Source organism: Mesoplodon mirus (assembly GCF_964341445.2).
Source record: "Mesoplodon mirus genome assembly, chromosome: 13".
Lineage (NCBI taxonomy): Eukaryota > Metazoa > Chordata > Mammalia > Artiodactyla > Ziphiidae > Mesoplodon > Mesoplodon mirus.
In genome coordinates this window covers 20,644,385-20,665,553 of record NC_138989.1, presented here as the reverse complement: position 1 = coordinate 20,665,553, position 21,169 = coordinate 20,644,385, and the positions used below count along the sequence as shown (strand labels likewise).

Below are 21,169 nucleotides of genomic sequence, written 5' to 3'. Positions count from 1 at the left end.
GCTGAGAGGAGAGGTCCAACCTAGAAACCAGGTGATCATTCTGGTCCCCTTCTTTAGCGCCACTGCTGAGATCTGCCAGTTTTGTCTTCCAGACATCTCTGGAACCCGAACACATCCCTATGCCCCAGTGACCAGCTTCCCCTGGAGAATTTTAACAGCCTCCAAACCAGTCTCCCTGCCTGTCCTCTTCTGCACAATAGCCGGATGACCTCTGCAGAAAGCAAAGCTGGCACGTCCTTCCCCCGCTGAACGCCTTCCATATCTCTCCACCTCTGCAAGATAAAGTCCTGACTCCTTCTAGCCCACAAAGCCCTGCAGCATCAGCCCCTGCAGACCCCCGCAACCTCCTCTCACCCGCCCCACATCCTGTCCACTCTGCACTTCATTCAGGGCCCCTTGACAAAGGTCCTTCCTGCCAGACCTTTGCATCTGCGGGGCCCTGTGATTAGCACAATCTCCTATGAACTCTCAGCCGTGCTTCAGGCCTCAGTGTAAATGCCCCCGGCCCTCCCTCCTTGGACCAGGTTGATCACCCTGTTCCCAACTCCACGATGCTTGTTGGAGGGTCCAGATTACCCCAACTGGATGCAGGACCCTAGACCTCCTGTTACCTGCTGACTCCCAACGCCCAGCACAGGGCGCTCAGGAAATGCATGTTGCTAGAATGTTCTTAAACACATGCCCCATTCAGACCTCTTCCTTTGATCTCCATTTCTCCACCCAGAAAGGGACATTATAAAACACCCAGCAGGCCTACCCCGTAGTGAGTCATACAAAGCCTGTGATATGTGCACAATAAACACTATATAACATTGTTCCGTTGTTTCCAGGCCAGTAACAGCTGGCTCCATGGAAGCAGGAGATTTCATTTTGTCAGTTCCAGCACTTTGTACATGGCAGGTACTATTTATTAGACATATAAATGAATGAATTAATGAGCTATGAATAAACACATGGTTGGCCATGGACAAAATACTTAATATCTGTATGTCATCTTTTCCTTATCTGTAAGATGGGGATGATAATAGACTTCTCACAAGGTTATTAAAGGTTTAAGTGTGTAAATATAGAGTGCTTAGAGCAATGCCTAAATAGTATGTAATTATATAGATATACTATAAAGGTTATAGATTATATAGATATAGATTATATAGATATATTCTATATAGATTATATAGAATTATATAGATATTATATAGATATGCATTTGCTGTTGTGGTAACTACTATAGAAATTTATTTTATTTTTTGTTTTAATTTTTTAAAATTAATTTATTTTTGGCTGTGTTGGGTCTTCGTTGCTGCACGTGGCATTTCTCTAGTTGCGGCGAGCAGAGGCTATTCTTTGTTGTGGTGCGTGGGCTTCTCATTGCGGTGGCTTCTCTTGTGGAGCACGGTGGCTTCTCTTGTTGCAGAGCACGGGCTCTAGGCACGTGGGCTCAGTAGTTTTGGCTCGCGGGCTCTAGAGCACAGCCTCAGTAGTTGTGACACACGGGCTTAGTTGCTCTGTGGCATGTGGGATCTTCCCGGACCAGGGCTCGAACCCATTTCCCCTGCCTTGGCAGGCGGATTCTTAACCACTGCGCCACCAGGGAAGTCCTAGAAATTTATTTTAAATAGGTAATATATACAAATGGTTAAAAAAAATATATATGTATATATATATTCAAACAGAACAAAGAACAAAGTTTCACAGTGAGAAGTAAGCCTGCATCCTTTCCTCCCCTTCCTTCAGGTATTCAATGCATATGCATATGATGCATAGATAGATCTATTATCTTCCCAGTTTTACAGATGGAGAAACAGAGGCACAGAGAGGTTAGACTGAGTTGAGCTCTACTAGCCTGGAGTTTTATTTTATTCTTATCTAACAGGGTTTCTCAACCCTGCACTACTGACATTTTAGGCTGGATGGCTCTTGGTTGGCAGGGTGGAGGGCTGTCCTGATCACTGTAGGATGTTTAGCAGCATCCCAGGCCTCTATCCACTAGATTCCAGTAGAAACATATCCCCTCCAACCCCCCAGTTGTGACAACCCAAAATGTCTTCAGACATTGCCAGATGTCTCCCTGGGAGGGTGGTGGTCCGTAGGGCGAAATCACACCCTCCTTGAGAACCAGTGATGTATATGAATTGTATGATAGCCCTTCCCAGTTTTCCCTTTGTTTTCTACAGACAGTAGCATTAAAACTCTCTGCTCAGGGTCTAGTTTTCTTCTTTTACACCACTTCTTGGCGATCATTCCACTCCCCTGCTTGTAGACAGAGGGAACTTCTCTTAAGCAGAGTAGTAGCAGTGGGTGGAGGAAGCGATGAGCTGCCCAACCTGTGGGTAAACCAGCCGGCAGACCAGAGTTTCCGGGCGGGGCGGTCAGCTGCCAGGGACGCCCCGCCCCACAGCGCGGTCTGGAGGCGGGACGGGGGTCGGGGAGCGGCCGTGGGCGGACTTGGGGGCGGGGCCACGTCCCGGACCGCCCCGTGTGACGTCACGGCGCCATGGTCCCGCCTCCCCCGGCCGGGGCGGCTGGCGAGCGCTGAGTCGCTGGGCACGCGGGGCTGCCGCGGCGTGCCTCTCGTGGTAGGTGGCTCCGGGGCGGCGAGGGGGGACCTGGGCTGCAGCTGCCGGCAGGGGGCCGCCTGCGGGTCGGCCTCGGGCGGCGGGGAGCCCTCGGTCCTCGCGGCTTCTTCCCGGGCCCGACGCAGCTGCTCGGGTTCCGCGGCTGGGTGCTGGGAGGGAGGCGGCGCGGGCGGGCGGGAGGTTCGCGGATTCGCACCCGCCCGGCGCTGCGAGCACTTTCCCCCGGGTGCGGCGGACACCCGGCCCCCGTGACCGCGATTCTCGCTTCGGACCTTGCTCGGGGAAGACGCTCAGCGTGTGTGTGTTTCGGGGGGGAGGTGGCGTGTCTCCGCTGTCTGAGCCCCCGACCCCTCCCCGGCGCGCCCCACACGCGGGCGCCTGGACGCGCGGGGGGCGCGTTGAAGTTAACTTGCAGCCGCCGTGGAGTTACGAGGCGTACCTAAAGTGAAGGGGTTGGGGGGCGGAAATCGCTGCCTGGGGAGGGGGACGCCAAGAGCATGGGATAGGGGCAGCCCTGGTGAACTTGGGGGTCACCCGCAAGGAGGGGGGGTGGAGTTTGACCAGAGGATCCCACCGCCCAGTAACCTCCCCTTCTCAGTGTGAGCTGAACGGGAGGTGCCTCGTAAAGCTGGGACGTGAGTGGCAGCAAGGGAAAGGGGGCATGGTCACCAAGGTTGGGCACGCCTAACCTGGCAAAGCCTGTTATTATTATGTGGGACAGAGGTCGAGGTCTGGCTTTTCCACTCAAAGGCTGGTCCCCTCGGGAGGAAGGGTGGGAACCATCCGATTGAGTGCAGTAGTTAGAAGGGCTGATCACTTTGCTTCCCCTTTTACAGATGGGTAAACTGAGGCTCAGAGAGGTCTTGTGCCCACGGCCCTAGGTCCAACAGCTAGGATGTGGCAGAGCTGAAACTCACCCTTAGGCCCCCTGACTTCATGCGTCTTATAGAGGTGTTGGGGCGGGAGGGCTGGTAAACTCCTACTCATCCTTCAGAAGCCTGCTTGGGCAGCACCTCCTCCTGGAAGCCTTCCCTGGCACTCCCCAGGCATTGTTGGGTGCTTCGTGTTTTGAATCCCACAGAGGTGTCTGGCCCTTTCCCTCACTTATTAACCTCTTTGCAGGTCTGGCCCCCATTCTGGGCTGTGGGCACCTCTCCCCATATCCCATCTCAAATCCCTTCGTTCAGCTGCGTGTCTAGATGGTTAGGCCAAGCTTCTGTGTTTGGACAAATTTTGGTGTGACTCACTCTGGTTTAGTAGTGATGTGGCCTGGGCGAGTCATTCCCCCTCACTCAGCCTCAGTTTCCATGACTGTGAAATTGGGTTTATTGTGTCATTTATAAATCAACCGTTTTAAAACTCATCGAATCCCAATTGTATAATATTGATACTATTATTTACTTAATATATATATCACCTTCTTTTTTAAAATTTCATGTAATTTTTTATAGTAGCCTTATTGAGATGTAACTCATATGCCATACAATTCACCCTTTTAAAGTATTTAATTTAGTGGTTTTTAGGATTTTCAGAGTTGTGCAACCGTCACCACTGTCTAATTCTAGAACATTTTCATCACCCAAAAGGAAACCCTGGGCCCATCAGTGTCACTCCCAATCCCCCCCCACCCCCACCCCAGCCCCTGGCAATCACTAATCTACTTTCCACCTCTATGGATTTGCCTGTTCCGGACATTTCCTATAAATGGAATTATGCACTATGGCCTTTTGTGATTGGTGCTTTTCACTTAGAATGTTTCCAACGTTTGTCCATATGCTAGCATGCAGTACTTCATTACTTTTTTTATTTCAGCATTTCATTCTTTTTTTTTTTTTTTTTTTTTTTGGTGCGGTACGCGGGCCTCTCACTGTTGTGGCCTCTCCCGTTGCGGAGCACAGGCTACGGACGCGCAGGCTTCGCAGCCATGGCTCATGGGCCCAGCCGCTCCGCGGCATGTGGGATCCCCCCAGACCAGGGCACGAACCCATGTCCCCTGCATCAGCAGGCGGACTCTCAACCACTGCGCCACCAGGGAAGCCCTATCCATTTATCAGTTGTTGGGCATTTGGGTTGTTGCCGCTTATGGGGCTGTTACGAGTAGTGCTGCTGTGAGCATTCGTGTGCAAGTCTTTGTGTGGCGTATATTTTCAGTTCTCTGGGGGTACAGCCCTAGAAGTGGAATTGTGGGGTCATATGGTAATTCTGTGTTCCACCTTTTGAGGAACTGCTAAAACATTTTCCAAAGCAGCTTCACCATTTTATAATTCCACCAGCAGCAGATGAGGGTTGGGATATGATCTTAAACAAATTTAGTCTTCAGCAGTCCTAATCTTTGAAATCACTGGCTTTGATGTGCTAGTTAGAAATTAACACACGTGAAATTAACGTACATGAAACTAACACACGTGAAATTAAGCTCCTCCTTAGCAGAGTAACTGGGAATGCCTCTGGGACCATCAGTTAGGGAAACAGATCAAGCCTGTGGGCCTCTTAGCCGAGGTACCTGTGCACTGTGTCCCTTCTGTTCTTGAGCGGGACCAGAGGAGGCCATGAGGAACCCAGGGCTCGCAGTGCCCAACCCAAGACCCAGCTCAGGATCTGGTGGTGCCTTTAGGGACCTCTGCATGGGATGAAGGTAAAGCGGGGGGGACAGCTCAGACCTTCCCACACCAGGCCAGCGGGGGTCCCTTGACAGCTGAGGCTCCATGTGGAGGCCAGGGAGACCCTTGGCGGGCTTCCTTCCTTAAGGGAAGGCCTGTCCCTTGGCTCGGAAGTGGGGTCTGGTCCTGCCTGTGTTCCACCCGCTACCACTATGCTCATTCTGAAGGTGACCTCCCCTGGTGGCCACGTGGTTCCCTTAGATATACCCTAAGTGAGCCACTGCTTATTTCCAGAGATGCCACCCCTAGGCCTGAGGCCAGCAGTCCTGAGCGACAGATGCGTCACCCGTGACACGCTGGACACACAGACACCCCTGTCCCTCCTCTCGGGTGTCGTCCCCCTACCTGGGATGCCCACCTCTTCCCACATGCTCTTTGCCTTCCATGAGGCCAGGCTGCAGGGAAGATCCTGGGTCAGAGGGTGCCAGCAACACAGGATAACAAAGGGGCTTGAAGGTCATCCGTTCTTCACGAGGTTCAGCCTGTAACCTGCTGGTTCGGGAACTTCAGCCAGCCTCGGGCTCTGTGTTCCCGGGTCCCAGCCACCGGCCTCCTCCTACCTGGGCAGCTGCTCTTTGGGAGGGCTATGGAGACCAGGCCTTCTGGTGGCCGTGTCCAGCCCCTCCTGCTTTTATTCACTTGTGCATACTTTCGCTCTCTTGGCCTTTTAAAGTCCTGATTTCCTGTGCATGAAGAAGGCAGCCTGGGGAAACGGAAACAGGGTTGAGGAGGCTAGTCAAGGGGCTGCCCCTTGCTGGGCCTCAGTGTACCCTGCTGGGGAATGGGCATGGACTGAATGCAGTACCACCTTGGGAATCATAAAGTGTTCAGATGCTTTATCGACGTGACTTTGTGGATCAATTTGTAGCAGGAGTGGCAGGTCAGAAGTGGCTGGTATTGACGACTTGAAAGCCCGGTTGTGGCCTGCGTGGCTTTGATTTGCCATGTGGTGGCGTGGAAGCTTGTCTGGGTAGCTGGCTCCTGGCCTCCCCACTTACCACCCGTTCCTACTGCCTGCAAAGCCCCTTGCTCTCTGCAGACACATCCACCCTGAATGGGGCTGCTCCAGAGAAGGTTCTGGGTTGCCTGCCCCTTCCCATGCCCCTGCTTGGGTCTCCTCCACCCTGGGCTGCCGCGGCCCGAGGAGGACTTGTGGGAATGATTCATTCAGAGCAGCCCGAGAGCTGGGCCTGAAATTGCAGGGAAGAACCGAAGAGGGCAGTGCCCACGTGCCCTGGGGAACGTCTGGGGCTGCCGCCCGGAGAAGCTGCTTGTTATCCTGCATGCTCAGAAGGTGGGCAGCAAGGGCAGGGCAGCTGCCCTGGCTGCCAAGTGAATTTTGCATCAACCAGACTTTTGACCCACGTGGCTGTAGCCAGAAGGTGGGCAGGTGGCCAGAAAGTGGGCTGGGTGATAGCATCCTCCAGGGCTCAGGCCTGTGTTAGAATCCAGCCAGTCCACTTAGGGGCGATGGGTCTGGGTTCCCTAGCTGCCTTCCTATGCCTCAGTTTTCTCATCTGCAGAATAGAAGCGCAAACGGGACCTACCTCCTGCAGTTGTTGGCGGGAGGGATCGGGGATAAAGTATTGGGGTTGGCCAAAATATTCGTTCGGGTTTTTCCGTAACATTTTTTTTTCTTAATTTTATTTTATTCATTTATTTATATTTTTGGCTGCATTGGGTCTTCGTTGCTGCGCACAGGCTTTCTCTAGTTGTGGCGAGAGGGGGCTGCTCTTCGTTGCGGTGCGCAGGCTTCTCATTGCTGTGGCTTCTCTTGTTGCAGAGCTTGGGCTCTAGGCACACAGGCTTCAGTAGCTGCGGCACTCAGGCTCCGTAGTTGTGGCTCGCGGACTCTATAGCGCAGGCTCAGTAATTGTGGTGCACGGGCTTAGTTGCTCCGCGGCATGTGGGATCTTCCCGGACCAGGGCTTGAACCCATGTCCCCTGCACTGGCAGGCGGATTCTTAACCACTGCGCTACCAGGGAAGTCCCCTTCCGTAACATCTTATGGAAAAACCCAAACGAACTTTTTCGCCAACCTAATACCTACCCTTCTGTCAGGCAAAATGCAAGGCCCCAAGGTCAGACAGGATCTTTGGAGACACTTGAACGTGTCCCTTTGTGAGCCTCGGCTTCCCCATCTGTCCAGAGGCAATAATTATAAATAAAATGTCAACAGGGCTTACTGGGTGCCAGGCAATGTTCTAGGTACTTTATGTACTTGAACTCATTTAATTCTCCCAGCAGCCCTCTGAGATGTACACCCTGAGGCACAGAGAGGTGAAGTAATTTGCATAAGGTCACCCAGCTAGGAAGTGGGAGAGACAGGGTTTGAATCCAGAGTCTACACTCTTTTTAATTTTCATCTTACCCCCTTCTTGATACCCTGTCTTAATGCCTAGCACACAGAAAACGCTCAGAAAATGTCAGTTGCTATTATTACATTATTACAGAATTATTCTTACATATTATATGATTGTAAAATTATGTTATTAATAATTGTTCGTCCCTTTTCCTGCCTCTTTGCCCACATTCTTTCCTGGACAGACAGAACAAGCAGGGCTCTTGGCTTGTGAAGACTATATTCCTACCCCCCTTCCCAGTGTCCCCCCACTCCCCCCACTCTCATGAGGGGGCTGGACAAGAGCTTGGAGGCAACTGAGTCTCAGCTCTGATTCCACGTTGCTGTGTGACATTGGGCAAGGTGCTTCCCCTCTCTGAGACTCAGTTTCCCCACCTGTGAAATGGGCAGGTAGGGCTGTAACAAGCTGCCAGTCAATGGCTTCGCCCTGCAGGTTGGTTTTTGTGTAGCTCCCACAGTGCTGTATTTTATTTTATTTTAATTAATTTTTATTGGACTGTAGTTGCTTTACAATGTTGTGTTAGCTTCTGCTGCACAGCAAAATGAATCAGCCGTACACATACATACATCCCCTCCATTTAGGACACCACCTGTGCATTAAGTAGAGTTCCCTGTGCTATACAGTATGTTCCCATCAGTTGTCTATTTTATACATAGTATCAATAGTGTATATGTGTCGATCCCAATCTAGTGCTGTATTTTAAAATGAGAAAACATTCAAATATTTTTAGAGAATAATTCCAGTGTCTCACTTCTTATGGAAACTCAAGAGCTTGGGCCAAACTAGAGTGGCCTGAAGCTGCCCCATCGATGGCCTGGGCTGTCCTGGTCGCTCCCCACGGTCCCCTGGCCCTGAGAGCCCCCTGGCCCAGTGCACGCCTTCAGGGCTCTGAGGACACCAGGGACCTGCCTGGGTGTCACTTGAACAAGCAGATCTGTTGCTTTAAAAAATAATATAGGGCTTCCCTGGTGGTGCAGTGGTTAAGAACCCGCCTGCCAATGCAGGGGACACAGGTTCGAGCCCTGGTCCGGGAAGATCCCACATGCCGCGGAGCAACTAAGCCCGTGCGCCACAGCTACTGAGCCTGCACTCTAGAGCCTGTGAGCCACAACTACTGAAGCCCACGCATTACAGCTACTAAAGCCTGAGTGCCCTAGAGCCCATGCTCCGCAACAAGATAAGCCACCACAATGAGAAGCGCACACACCACAATGAAGGGTAGCCGCCGCTCACCACAACTAGAGAAAGCCCACGTGTAGCAACAAAGACCCAACACAGCCTAATTAATTAATTAATTAATTAATTATTTATTTAAAAAGAAAGTTAAAAAAAATTGATACATTTTTTAAACCACTGGTTTTGATGTTCTCCAAGAGTCTTTCCAGCTCTGCTTTTCTAGGTCGTTGGAGGCTGTCTGAGGCCTCTGATACCTCTTCTGCCACTGTAAACCCTCAAGGCTTTTAACACATCCTTGTCCCCATCCCACACTCCCCGGGTGAGGAGCCCCTGTCTCTGGGCCCCAGGGTCCCGCCTTACCTGGCCCAGGTCCCTGCTTAACCCACAGAGTTATTTGGGGCCAGCCGAGGTCCCTCTGCCGTGAGCACTGGCGGGTGTGTGTCTGTGTACCAGCGCATCCACGCCAGCTGCACAGCTGCTGGGACACCATCCAATACCCTCTCCCTGTCCTCACAGGGTACCAGGGAGACATTTTTGTTATTGACAACTCCATTTCCTGGAAACTGAGACTTGAGTCACTTTCCCGAGGTCACACAGGCCTGAAGTGACAACACTGGGATTCAAACCCAGATCTGCCCAACTCCAGTGGCTGCCCGAGCGAGTCATCCATCCGTCCCATCACTGCACGGAGAGCCATGGAGTGATGTCTGCAGTAATTGGCGTGTCCCCTGCACCTGGCCCTGGGCCTGGGTCATACTGCGCACTCAGTAACTTGCTGAATAGGGACATGCTACAGGTTCTCAGCTAGAGGCTGGGTGCAGGATTCAGGAAGCCACCAGGCCCCACTTTTTCCAGAGTGCGTCTTCTGGTGGAGGCAGCAAACAAGAAAAAGGGTAAATCACATCTCTGACCCGAGGTGCTGAGCTGGGAAATTGGGGACCACACCTCTCAAACACTTTCACGAATCCCCTAGAGCTCTTGCCAAAGTGTAGATTCTGATTGGGGACAGGGCCTGTGACTGCCTTTCTAGCCAGCTCCTAGCAGACTCCAGTGCTGCTTGTCTAAAGACCACACTTGGAGCAGTGACAGCCTATATCAGAGGTCAGGAAACTACAGCCCCTGGGCCAAATCCGGCCCATTTGCTTGTTCGTGTAAGTAAAGTTTTATTGGAACACAGCCACGCTTTTACTTACATTTTGTCTATGGCTGCTTCCGTGCTACAACAGCAGAGTAGAGTAGTTCCAACAGAGACCCTGTGGTCCACAGGACTGAAAATACAACAATTATTGGGCCCTTTACAGAAAGTCTGGCAGTCTCAATCTACTCATCTCTTGGGTTCCTTCAAGTAATAATATTTTGTGATTTGGGGAGTGTAAGGTGGTAATAAAAAGAATGATTGCAGTTAACATTTGAGGGCCTCCAGGGTCCTTAGCTCTTTACGGGTAGTTCACTGCTGTATCCATTTTATAGGTGAGAAAACTGAGGCTCATAGAGATTGGGTCACTGGCCCAGAGACTGGGGGGCCAGGAGCTGGGTGAGGCCGGTTGGAACCAGGTCAGCTCATTCTTTTTACATGAGAGCTTCTGCATGGACATTTTTTATGGAGCACAGAGAAGCTTTTGTTTTGATTTCAACCCGTCCAAGGGTGCTGAGGTACCTTCATTTCTTTATTTGTCTGTTCTTCCATTGAGTCAACAAATATCCTCGCAGCCCATGCTGGGAGTTGGGGGCCTTGCTGAGTCCTGAGAAGATGTGGGGGATGCCCAGCCCTTCGCCTTCCGGTGGAGGAGGCCACGCAGGCTGCTAAGCGTTTTGAGGGACATTGACACAAGGATGGGAGGCAGTCAGGGAAGGCTTCCTGGAGGAGGGGGTATAAATTATACCAATAGGAGTTAGATGGGTAGAGGAAGGCAGGAAAGGTTTTCTAGGGGAAGGGAACCACAGCCACAAAACTGGGGGCTTTGTAGGTTAGAGTTCATGACACTGAGATTTAGTATGTTTGCATGTGTATGTTGGGAGTGGGAGGGTGTTAAAATTGGCCAGGTCAGGGCCTCCCTGGTGGCGCAGTGGTTGAGAGTCCGCCTGCCGATGCAGGGGATACGGGTTCGTGCCCCGGTCTGGGAGGATCCCATATGCCGCGGAGCGGCTGGGCCCGTGAGCCATGGCCGCTGGGCCTGCGCATCCGGAGCCTGTGCTCCGCAACGGGAGAGGCCACAGCAGTGAGAGGCCCGCATACCGCAAAAAGAAAAAAAAAAAAAAAAATTGGCCAGGTCAGAGAACCTGGATTTTACCCTGGAGAATGAAAAAGAGTTTTCCTCTCCAAGTCCCCTTCTACCCTCTGATGACTCCCTGGACAGAGTCTTCACTAGGTGCTACCTCAATGTTTCTCTCCAGAGTCCTGTGGATTAACAAAGAGCAGACCCCCACTGGGCCCCCCTGGGGTCCTTGGGCAGGCGGCAGTCTCCAGCTAGAAGGCAGAAGGATTGCTTCCTTTGCGTGTGTTTTTGCAGTTACTTTTTAATTAGGGTGTGTTTTTAATTTAAGCTGGGGGGGGGTCAGAGTTTCCTTTGAAAATGTTTTAACGATATTGAATCCATTTAACAAAAATATTAAGTAGGTGAGAGTAAAGGGGGTTCTGGCTGTAGCCAGTGTCATGAATGAATGAAGGTGGTCTTCAGCAGGTGGGAATTTGGGGAGCCCCGTGGCAGGAGGGGGCCAGACCAGCAGCAGCCTTCCTCTTAATATGCTGCTCTTTCTCTGAAGCCCCAGGGGCCTTGACCTGGGGTGGGGGTGGGGAAGGACTCCATTAGCCATGGTGGTGCCGGCATGGGTCCTGGTTCTCGCTGGGCAGCTGAGGTTCCTGTTCCAGGCTGCTCCCTCTCCCCGTCTTCCTCCTCCCCCACGCCCTGTGTCTGTCTTCGTCTCTATTTTTGTTGCTCCCTGTCTCCGATCCCTGTCTCCCTCTTGTTTATGTCTCTCCCCTGACGCTGTCTCCCTTCATCTCTGTCTCTCCTTGTTTCTGTCTCCCCACATCTCTCTCCCACCTCTGTCTCTCCGCATCCCTGGTTCCCCCATCTCTATCCCTGTCTGTCTGTCTGTCTGTCGTCTCCCTCCCCCACCTGCACTGCTTCCCCTTCTCCTCCTCGCACGCACACACCCTAACACCGCTCTTCCTTGCTTTCCCTTCCTCCATCTCCGTCCCACTTCCTTTGGCCGTGAGTGATATCCTGCCTCAGAACCATCAGAGCCCTTGCAGAGCCCGGGGACCCGGCCAAGCTTCCCCAGTGGACGTGTGGGAGACTTGGTGTGGGCCACTTCCCCGGTGAAGAGAGGGAGATTAGGAGGTCTGTGGAGGCCATGCCGTAGTCCAGGGTTTGGAATCCAGCCCTGGCCCCGGGCCCTTCACCCGGCCCAGCTGGCCCCAGGGCTGTGGGGGCCCGGGGTGCGGAGAGGAAGCCTGGGTTGACAGCAAGAGGGCTGAACGCCGATTTGGGTTTGATCGAGGATTCTGGCTCCCAGGAGTAGGTGCAAGGCCCACGGGATGTCACCTTCGCCCTTCCTCGGGCCACCGAGAGGCTGTGAGCTCCACAGGCAGGCACCACGCAGTGTGTCCTTGGCTCCCCTTGAGCACACAGTAGGCCAGCAGTGCATGTTTAAGGGCTGAGAGTTTGGGGGAGCATAGCCAGATTAGAGATTGGGTCCAGCCCTTCCCTTTCGCCAACACGGAAACATGTCTAGAGAGTTGAGGTGATTTGCTGAGGATCGTGCAAACAGGTTTGGAGCACAGAGCAGAGTCTGGGTCCCCGACCCCAAGCAAGACAGGGAGAGCAGGTGGGTGCTCTAGTGGCCCTCTGTAGGTGTCCTGTGAAAACCACCTCTTAGGAGGCGGGAGACAGGTTTGAGGCCACCTTGCCTCCTGCTGGGGGACCCTGGGCAAGCTTTTCCTCCCTGGAGGTCCTCTCTGTCTCTACACACCCTCCAGGTGATGATGCACAGTCCTGAGGATTGCAGACAGGGTCGGGTCTCTGGGGTCGGAGGCTGCTGACTTCACAGTGGGTGGACAGCGTGCTTGTTCTCAGCAGGGTCTGTGGCTACCCTGGCCTTGGGAACCTCAGTCCTCTGGTTATATGTTGCGTTTGGGTCACACGGAGGATGCTGTTATAATCACAGGCCTATTGTGGGTTCGCTGGGGAAACCCAGAAGGAGAAGACGTAGCTCCCTGTAGCCTGCAGAGGACGGAGGGGTACTCCTCCTCCCCCGACTCCAGGCCCCGAGATCGGCCCCCGCCCGCCTCTTGCCTCCCCACCCCTTGTGAGAGGGTTCCTGGTAGTGCAGTGCCTTTGAACAAGCAGCAGCACCCCATGGAGGGCTTGTTTTACACAGCTTGCTGCACCCCATACCCAGAATCCCCCATCCAGCAGGTCTGCAAGGGGCCCGAGAATTTGCATTTCTTACCGGTTCCCAGGTGCTGCAGGATGCAGCTGTCTGGGAACCCAGTTTGAGAACCACCGTAGTAGTACATGCTCTAAAACCAGGCAGTGTAGGCTTAAGACCCTGCTCCACTATCTCCCTGCCTTGAGCTCTCAGGCGAGGACTTTACCTCTCTGTGCCTCGGCTTACTCGTCTGTAAAATGGGATAATAACAGCACTGGTCTCGTAGATGAGCTGTGAGAATTAAATGAGCTAATACGTGTATACTGCCTAGAACAGTGCCTGGGCACGGAGTAAGCGCTGTATCCATGTTTGCTGTTATTACAATCACTGTTCTTGTCATTTTTATTACCATTATAATTTCCCCTCTCCCCAACCCCCACCCCCAGACTGTTCCGCTCACGGGGAATCCTTTGCCGGTCTCCTAATTTCCAGCACAAATTCACACCTCCAGGCCTCTGTGATCAAGCTCTGCCCTCCCCCTGGGGTGCTTCCCCTCCCCTCTGCACCTGCTAAGACCGCAGCCCATCCTTTTAGACTCAGCACAGATTCCTGCTTGGGCCTCACCACGCCCCCGCCCTGTCCCAGCCAGAATCCACAGCCTTCTGACTTCCCTGATCACATGACTTGCTTCCCTAATCCAGCTCTCATTTCATTCAGCCCATCATCCAGTTACTTGGGCATCAGTCTCCCGTGGTGACCCACACGTTCTTTCAGATCCACCTTCTCCAGGCTTTGATGGCACAGGAAGGTCCCCTTGGAAACGTTACCCCCAAAGTACAGCCTTGATGTGTTTCAAGGAGTCCGGCCCCATCGGCAGCCTCCCGGGTTGCGAGGTGGAGCCCTGTTTGGGATGTGGGATTTCCCTAATTCGTAAGAGCATGAGCTTGGCGTCTGAAGGCCCCAGTTCAAATCTGAGTTTTACCATTTAGTGCTGTGCCGCCTTGGGTAATTTTCTTAGTTATTTGTACCCTTCACATCTTCAGTTTAAAGTGACACTATCTATCATCATTGATGTCAGTAGGTTTTTGTGAGGGTTCAATGGGGTCTCATTTATGCAGCGAATATTGAGCACCTTCTGTATACCAGACTCCATGCTAGGCACTGGGGATCCAGCAGTGAGCGAGACACACCATCCCTGCCCTTGGGGCGCTGACGTTTTAGGGGGAAAGACGGACGCACAGGGAGATGTATCAGAGTTCGCCAGAGAAACAGAACCAATGGGACCTATATAGAGAGACAGATGTATTTCAAGAGGAGACTTATTGCAGGAACTAGCTCACCCAGTTATGGGGGCTGAGAAACCCCATGATCTGCCATCTGCAGGCTGGAGACCGAGGAATGCTGCTGGTGTAATTCAGTCCGAGTCTGAAGGCCTGAGAACCAGGAGCATCTGTGTGTGAGGGCAGGAGATGGATGTCAAGCATGCATCTCCAGCAGAAAAAGAGCAAATTCCTTCCTCCACGTTTTTGTTCTCAATGGATTGGACGATTCCCACCCGCATTGCTGAGGGCGATCTTTACTCCGTCTAACAATTCAGACATGAATCCTTTCCAGAAACACCCTCACAGACACACCCAGAATGTTTGACCAGCTATGTGGGCATCCCTTAGGTTGCCCATACAATTAACAGGTTGACACATACAATTAACTATCACAGGAGAAGTACAGGAATCACAGTGGCATTGCTCCAGGAGGATGTGCTGGGAAGGAGGTGGTCCGTGTGAAGAACTCTGGGCACAGTCTGGCAAACAAGAGGCCCTCAGCAACTGGTAATTGTGATTATTACTATTGTTATTACCGTAATTATTAGAGGAGATGAGAAGGGAAGGGAGGTGTCATAGGAAGAAGGTATAGTGTCAGTGACAGTATAGGGACAAGAAGGCACTTGGTGTCACAATCATGATATTCGTAGCCAGTGTTTACTGATGCCCCAGTGTGTGCCAGGTATTCCGCTGAGGGCCTCCTAGGGACAAAAGTCAGCTCACCCTCCAGGGAGGTGCATTTTTATCCCCATTTTCAGACGAGGGGAATTGGGCCTCTTATCTGGGGAAGTGGAGGGATGGGATTTGAACCCGGCCCGTCTTCGGGGGGCCTGCGGGCTCCGTAGGTGAGTGGTGGGAGGTGAAACTGGTGGGGCCGGGGCAGGTGGGGAAGGCTGGACTCTTGCCTTGAACCCCAGAGGTCATTTAGCATGTCTTCCTGCTGGAGACCCTGGGTGGTCCTGGGCTGCATGGGGCGGGGAGGTCCACAGCACATCATGTTCTCATCTTATGGTCCAGAAAAACCAGTGTGGGGTAAAGCCCCACACGGATGGGTGAGAAGGGATGGCTCTTCCCTGGCCCGCTTCTGGTGAGGTCGGCTGGTGGGTGGCAAGTTCCCCGTGGGGCCAGGGGTGTGGCAGGAAGTCATGGGCACAGCCAGACCCATGGCGGAAAGCCCACATTGTGGAGGGTGAGGCCACCCAGGTGTGTGCACCTTTACTGAAAGGATGTGATTGCGTACTGTCACTGTCTCCCAGCTCTGCTGTCTGGGACCTTCTCCACTTAGAACTAGGGACAGCAGGAGCCCAGATGAAGTGGGTAATGAGGACTCAAGAGGTTTATCTGTGTCTCCATCCATTCATTTCTCAAATACCTAACTCCCTATGACTTGCCAGTTTCTGAGCAAACAGCTGCATCTTTATCTTTTTGTGTGTGATGTCATTGACACCTCACAATGACCCATGAAGCAGGCATCAAAAGGAGCCCTTATTTGGTGGAAAGATGGGGCTTTTGGGTCAGATGCACTTGAGTTGGCTCGTGCACAAGCTGTGAAACCTTGGGCCAGCCCCTTCCCCTCTCTGGGCCTCAGCTTCCTCACCTGTAAAATGGGGATCATTTTAGTGACCGTCTCTTGAGTTCCTGGCACAATTATAGATAAGGTTATGTGGTGCCTGATGCATAGACGTGCTCAGTAATTCACAGCAATCAGGATTGTGTTGTTCACCCATTTTATCGATGAGGAAACTGAGACTCAGAGAAGTTCAGGGACTCTCTCCACAGCATCTTGCTCCCTGGCTCTGTTCCTATTGATGTCTGGGCAAGTCTGCAGATTCAGATACTCTCCAACAAGGTCCCAGGCCCCCTCAGAGCCCCAAACCATTTTCCTTTAAGGAAAGGCCATTCACTCACTCTGAATCTGGCTTCCAGAATTCAGTGAACTGTGAGGAGACAGTTCTCCTTATGGGTTCCTCCCTTTGAGTTTTGAAGTGTTCTTATTCTGAGCAGCTCTTGAAGCTCTTTGAAATTCTTTCTCTTCCACCTGCTCTCAGGAGCACATGAGAGGGAGGAGGGTCTCCCAGTCCTGGGCTGTGTTTGTCCAAGAGAGAAGCAGCAGGGCAGGTTGATGTCCCAGGAAACTAGATTCCCAGGGATGTGCTGCTTGCAAATTGTGCTCTTAAGACCCCCACCCAAATCCCATCCCTGTCCCCCGCTCAGATGCCCTAAAGATCACCTGGACGAAAGACCTGTCTTATCTGGGAACATTACATCAGCAAGTATTTATTACCCGCTTGCTTTGTTCTTGGTCAAGCCTTTCTACCTTTTTGGCTGTCGGCCAGTGCAAAACCTCTACAACAAAAAAGTGCAATCAGAAAAGCCATAAACTACAATTAAGGGGCAGGGGAAGGGGGAAGTTAATCAAAGACTTTCTAAGCATAAAGTATCAGAACAACCTTCTGACCTCTGGTAAGGATACTCTCTGGTTAGTTTTCGCTTGAGGAAAACTCAGATCCACACCCTTGGGGCAGAAGTGAGAGTGGTTAGCTGGCTCCAGCCATCACTGTGAGTCTTCAAATAAGACTTTGGAAATCAATGTTGCTTAGATTGTCAAAACAAATTTTTAAAAAAGTCATGCTGGGGCCTGGGAGAAGACCACTTGAGTGGTAAGTGTGCAAAGGTAAAAAAGAGTCTGTTACGTGTCTGTATCAGTTGGCTTTGAGTGGTAAAATCCGAATTTAAAATAGTTAAGGTGGAAAATAAGGGAATTTATTGAGTTAGGTAAATGGTTAAGTCCAAAGGTAGACTGCCTTCACGTACAGCTGTATCCAGGTGCTCCACTGTCTCAGAGCGCTCTCTCTTTTGCCCTCTGTCTCTCAGATGGGCTTTCTTCTGTGACGGCTTCTTTCTCAGGCATGCTCTCCCCAGTAACATCTCCAGTCATACATCCTACTAATTTAGCTATCTCAGCTCTAAGAGAACTATTTCTCTAATAATTCTTGCAAATCCTGGGATTGATTCCTATTCATCCACCTGGAGTCTCTTACCCATCCATGAGCATCTGTACACTCTTACTGACCAGACCTCAGCTGCTGGTCTTGGGCATGGGGTCAGCCCTACCCCAGTCACAAGGACAGATCCCAGAAGACTGGAGAATGTATTCTCAGCAGGCAGGTTGACAGATGCCCACACCAGTGGTGGAGCAGCAATGAAAGGGAAAGGCAGGGTTTATGGGAAAGGCAGGGTTTATGTCCTGGGGGAGAAAGTGGAAGCAGGCACTGCCCTTAATGGAGTATTTAATCTGCTCCAATATGGTATTAAAGCCTTTATGTGTATTTAGTTGCTCTCCCCTTTCACAGGTAAGAAAATGAGGCTCAGGTTAAGTGACTCACCTAAGGTCACAAAGCTGACAGGTGGAGAATTCAAACTCACCTCCATCTTCCTACAAAACCCATTTTTTTTCCACAGCTCCCTGATACCTGGGGAAACTTAGTAACCTGCAAAGTGAGCTCAAAAAATAAAATATGAAAGCCTTTGGGTGGGCCAAGCTCTGTGTTAAGTTTGGGAAGAGAAAAAAAAATTCTTTTTATGACTGCAGGGACCCCTCAGTCCATGAGCTCCCGACATTCAAGGAGGTGCAAACAGCAGTTTTCATAGAGAATGGTAAGGGGTAGACATAGGGGACCGGGAGACATAGTGGAGTGCTTACTACAGACTGGGTGTTCAGGGAAGATTTTCTGGAAAAGGTGACGCTTAAGCAAAGGCAATAACAAACAGGCCAAGGCAAGGATGAGGAGAGGGTATGTAGGTACCAGTTAGTTGGGGCTCTTGAGTAACAGAGACAGAAACCCAGTTTCCATGGAATTAAGCAAAAAAGTAAATTTATAGGCTCATGTAAAAAGTTGAGGGGTAGTGATGGCTTCAGGCATGGCTGGATCCAGGAGCCCAACTAATACCAGTGATTCATGTCTCTATCTCTCAGCTCTACCTTCTTGGGTTGGCTTCAGTCTCAGGAAGGCTCTGAAGTGGTGACTAGAAATGGCCCTGTTCCCTACTTGTTTCGCCTTCCCAGAGGATCTTGCAGGAGTCTCTAGCCAACTGCCATTGACCTAGATTGAGTCATGTATCCATCCCTGAACCAGTACTGTGACCTGGGAGCAGAATGCTATCATTATCCAGGCCCGGGTCAGGTGTCCGCACCTGGAGTCTAAGGTAGACTGAGAATGTGGATAGGAAAATCAGGGGTGCGTGGCACCCTCCGGGCTGATAGTAGTTCTGTTTGGCCAGAGCTCGGGGTCAGATTGTGAGGCCCCCATAAACCATGTGAAGAATTACCTCCAGAAGGTAGTGGGGAGCCTTGGGGAGTCTCAGCAGTGTCGTACAAGCAGAAAGTGACAGGCCCGCTGTGTAGAGATGGGCAAGAGCAGGGGGCCAGGTCGGAGGTGATGGCAGTTCGGGGTGCTGGACAGGGCTGAGTGGTGAGCTGGATCAGGCTCATGGAAGGGAAGGGGTTCACAGGGACCTGGATTCTCTGGCTTGTTTGACAGGGAAGCCTGGAAGGGAACCAAGGTCAGGAGATAACGTGATGAGTTGAGGTCGCCCTGGGAAGTTGGGTATTTCATGATTGCTGTGCAGAGAGGGGCCCGGAGAGGGGCCCAGGGCGAGAATTCTGTTCAGTAAGTATTTTGTGCTAAGTATGCACTGTGCTCCACTCTGGCGAGCAAAGCACTCAAGGACCCCAGACAGTAAGTATGGGAAGTCAGTTACGGGCCGTGTTAGCTACTGGGAAGTGTTGGGGAGAAAAGATGAATGGTGCAGGTTAGGGGGCTCTGGGGTGCTGTGTCGGTGGGGGCAGGTTGCAGTGTGAAATGGGTGATGGGGAGGGGGCATGAACGAGGACAGGAAGGCCAAGTGGATGTCTGGGGAAAGGGCATCCAGGCAGTGTGCGTGTGTGTGTGCGCGCGCGTGCGCGCATGTACGGAACAGCAAGGGGGCCGTGTGGCTGGAGGAGAGCGAGGTAGGGCAGGTGCGGCATGAGGACAGAAGGCAGTGGGCAGGGTCGAGCCTCTAGAGCCTGTGGGCTGTGTGGGGACTGGCTTCTCCCGAGTGAAGTGGGAGCCATGGGAAGATTCAGAGCAGAGGAGGGCCGAGACCTGATTTCCATCTTCATCCAGTCACTCTGGCTGCTCACTGACAATGGATGGAGGAGACTAGGGCGGAATCAGCGAGGCCGGTTAGGAATTAGGCAGGCAAGAGACCTGGGTACCTTGGTCCAGGGTGATGAGACATGGATACACAAAATACAAATGCCCAGCAAGTGTGAGTGATGTGGAGCAAGTGGGTTCTGGCCCTGGTTTGGTGGGGTTTTTTTTTTTTTCTTTTTTTTATTGTGTTAGAATATGCACAGCATAAAGTTTATCATCTTAACCATCTTTAAATGTGCAGTTCCGTGGCATTAAATGTCTTCACATCGCTGTTCAACCATCACCACCATCCATCACCCCAGTAACTGTTTCATCCATCTTGTAAACTGAAGCTCTGTACTCATCAAACACTGGTTCCGCATCCTCCCTCCCCCAGCCCCTGGCAGCCACCATTCTGCTTTCTGTCTCTATGAATTTGGTTGCTCTAGGGACCTCATATAAGTGGAATCATCCAGTATTTGTCTTTTTGTGACTGGCTTATTTCATTTAGCATAATGTCCTCAAGGTTCATCCATGTTGTAACATATATCAGGATTGCCTTCCATTTTAATGCTGAATAATATTCCATTGTATAAACTACCACATTTTGTTGATATATTCATCTATCGATGGACACTTGGGTTGCTTCCACATTTTAGCTATCGTGATTAATGCTGTAAGTAAAAATATCTCTTTGAGACCCTGCTTTCAATTCTTTTGGGTAGATACCCAGACTTGGAATTGCTGGATCATATGGTAATTATATTTTTAATTCTTTAATTCTTTGCGCACCCTCCATACTGTTTTTCACAGCGGCTGTACCATTTTACATCCCCACCAACAGTGCACAAGGGTTCCAGTTTTTCAACATCCTGACCAACTTGTTATTTTCTGTTTTTCTAGGTTTTGTTTGTTTTTAACACTAACCATCCTAATCCGTGTGAGGTGGCATCTCATTGTGGTTTTGATTTGCATTTCCCTGATGATTAGTGATGCTGGGCATCTTTTCATGTGCTTGTTGGCCATTTGTATATCTTCTTTGGAGAAATGTCCTTTCAAGTCCTTTAGCAATTTTTGAATCGGGTTGCTTGGTTTTGGTTGTTGAGTTTTAGGAGTTCTCTATAGATTCCGGATATGAATCCCTTATCAGTTCTATGATTTACAAATATTATTTTCCCGTTCTGTGGTTTGCCTTATTACTCTGTGGATAGTGTCTTTTGAAGCACAGAGTGTTTTCATTTTCATGAAGTCCAGTTTCTTTATTTCGTTTCTTTTATTACCTGTGCCTTTGGTGTCAGATCCAAGAAATCATTGCCTGGCTCTGTTTTGAAGGTGCAGTTGACAGGATTGGCTGCAAGGTTGGGTTGGGTTGGGTTGGAAGAGACAGAGAGGGGTCTGAGGCTTTTGGCCCGGGCATAATGAGCTGCCCACACCTGGAGTGGAGTGAGTTAGGGGGAGAAACGAGGACATTACCTTTGGATACGTTAAGTTTGAGGTCCCAGCTCAACGCCAAGTGGAGGT

The 21,169-nt window shown here is 51.3% G+C and overlaps 1 protein-coding gene across 3 annotated transcripts in view; it reads left to right on the top strand.

Annotated features, from left to right (window-relative positions):
• The first annotated feature begins 2,499 nt into the window (after positions 1 to 2,499).
• TPST2 (tyrosylprotein sulfotransferase 2) overlaps positions 2,500 to 21,169 on the top strand; it is a 58,173-nt gene continuing 39,503 nt past the window's right edge. Inside the window, exon 1 of one of the 3 annotated variants that reach the window (XM_082641576.1) lies at positions 2,500 to 2,576. The gene's annotated coding sequence lies outside the window, so the exon portion shown is untranslated. Of the gene's footprint in view, positions 2,577 to 9,563; positions 9,669 to 21,169 lie in introns of those variants that run through there. The other 2 variants (XM_082641580.1, XM_082641579.1) reach the window with 2 other exon arrangements.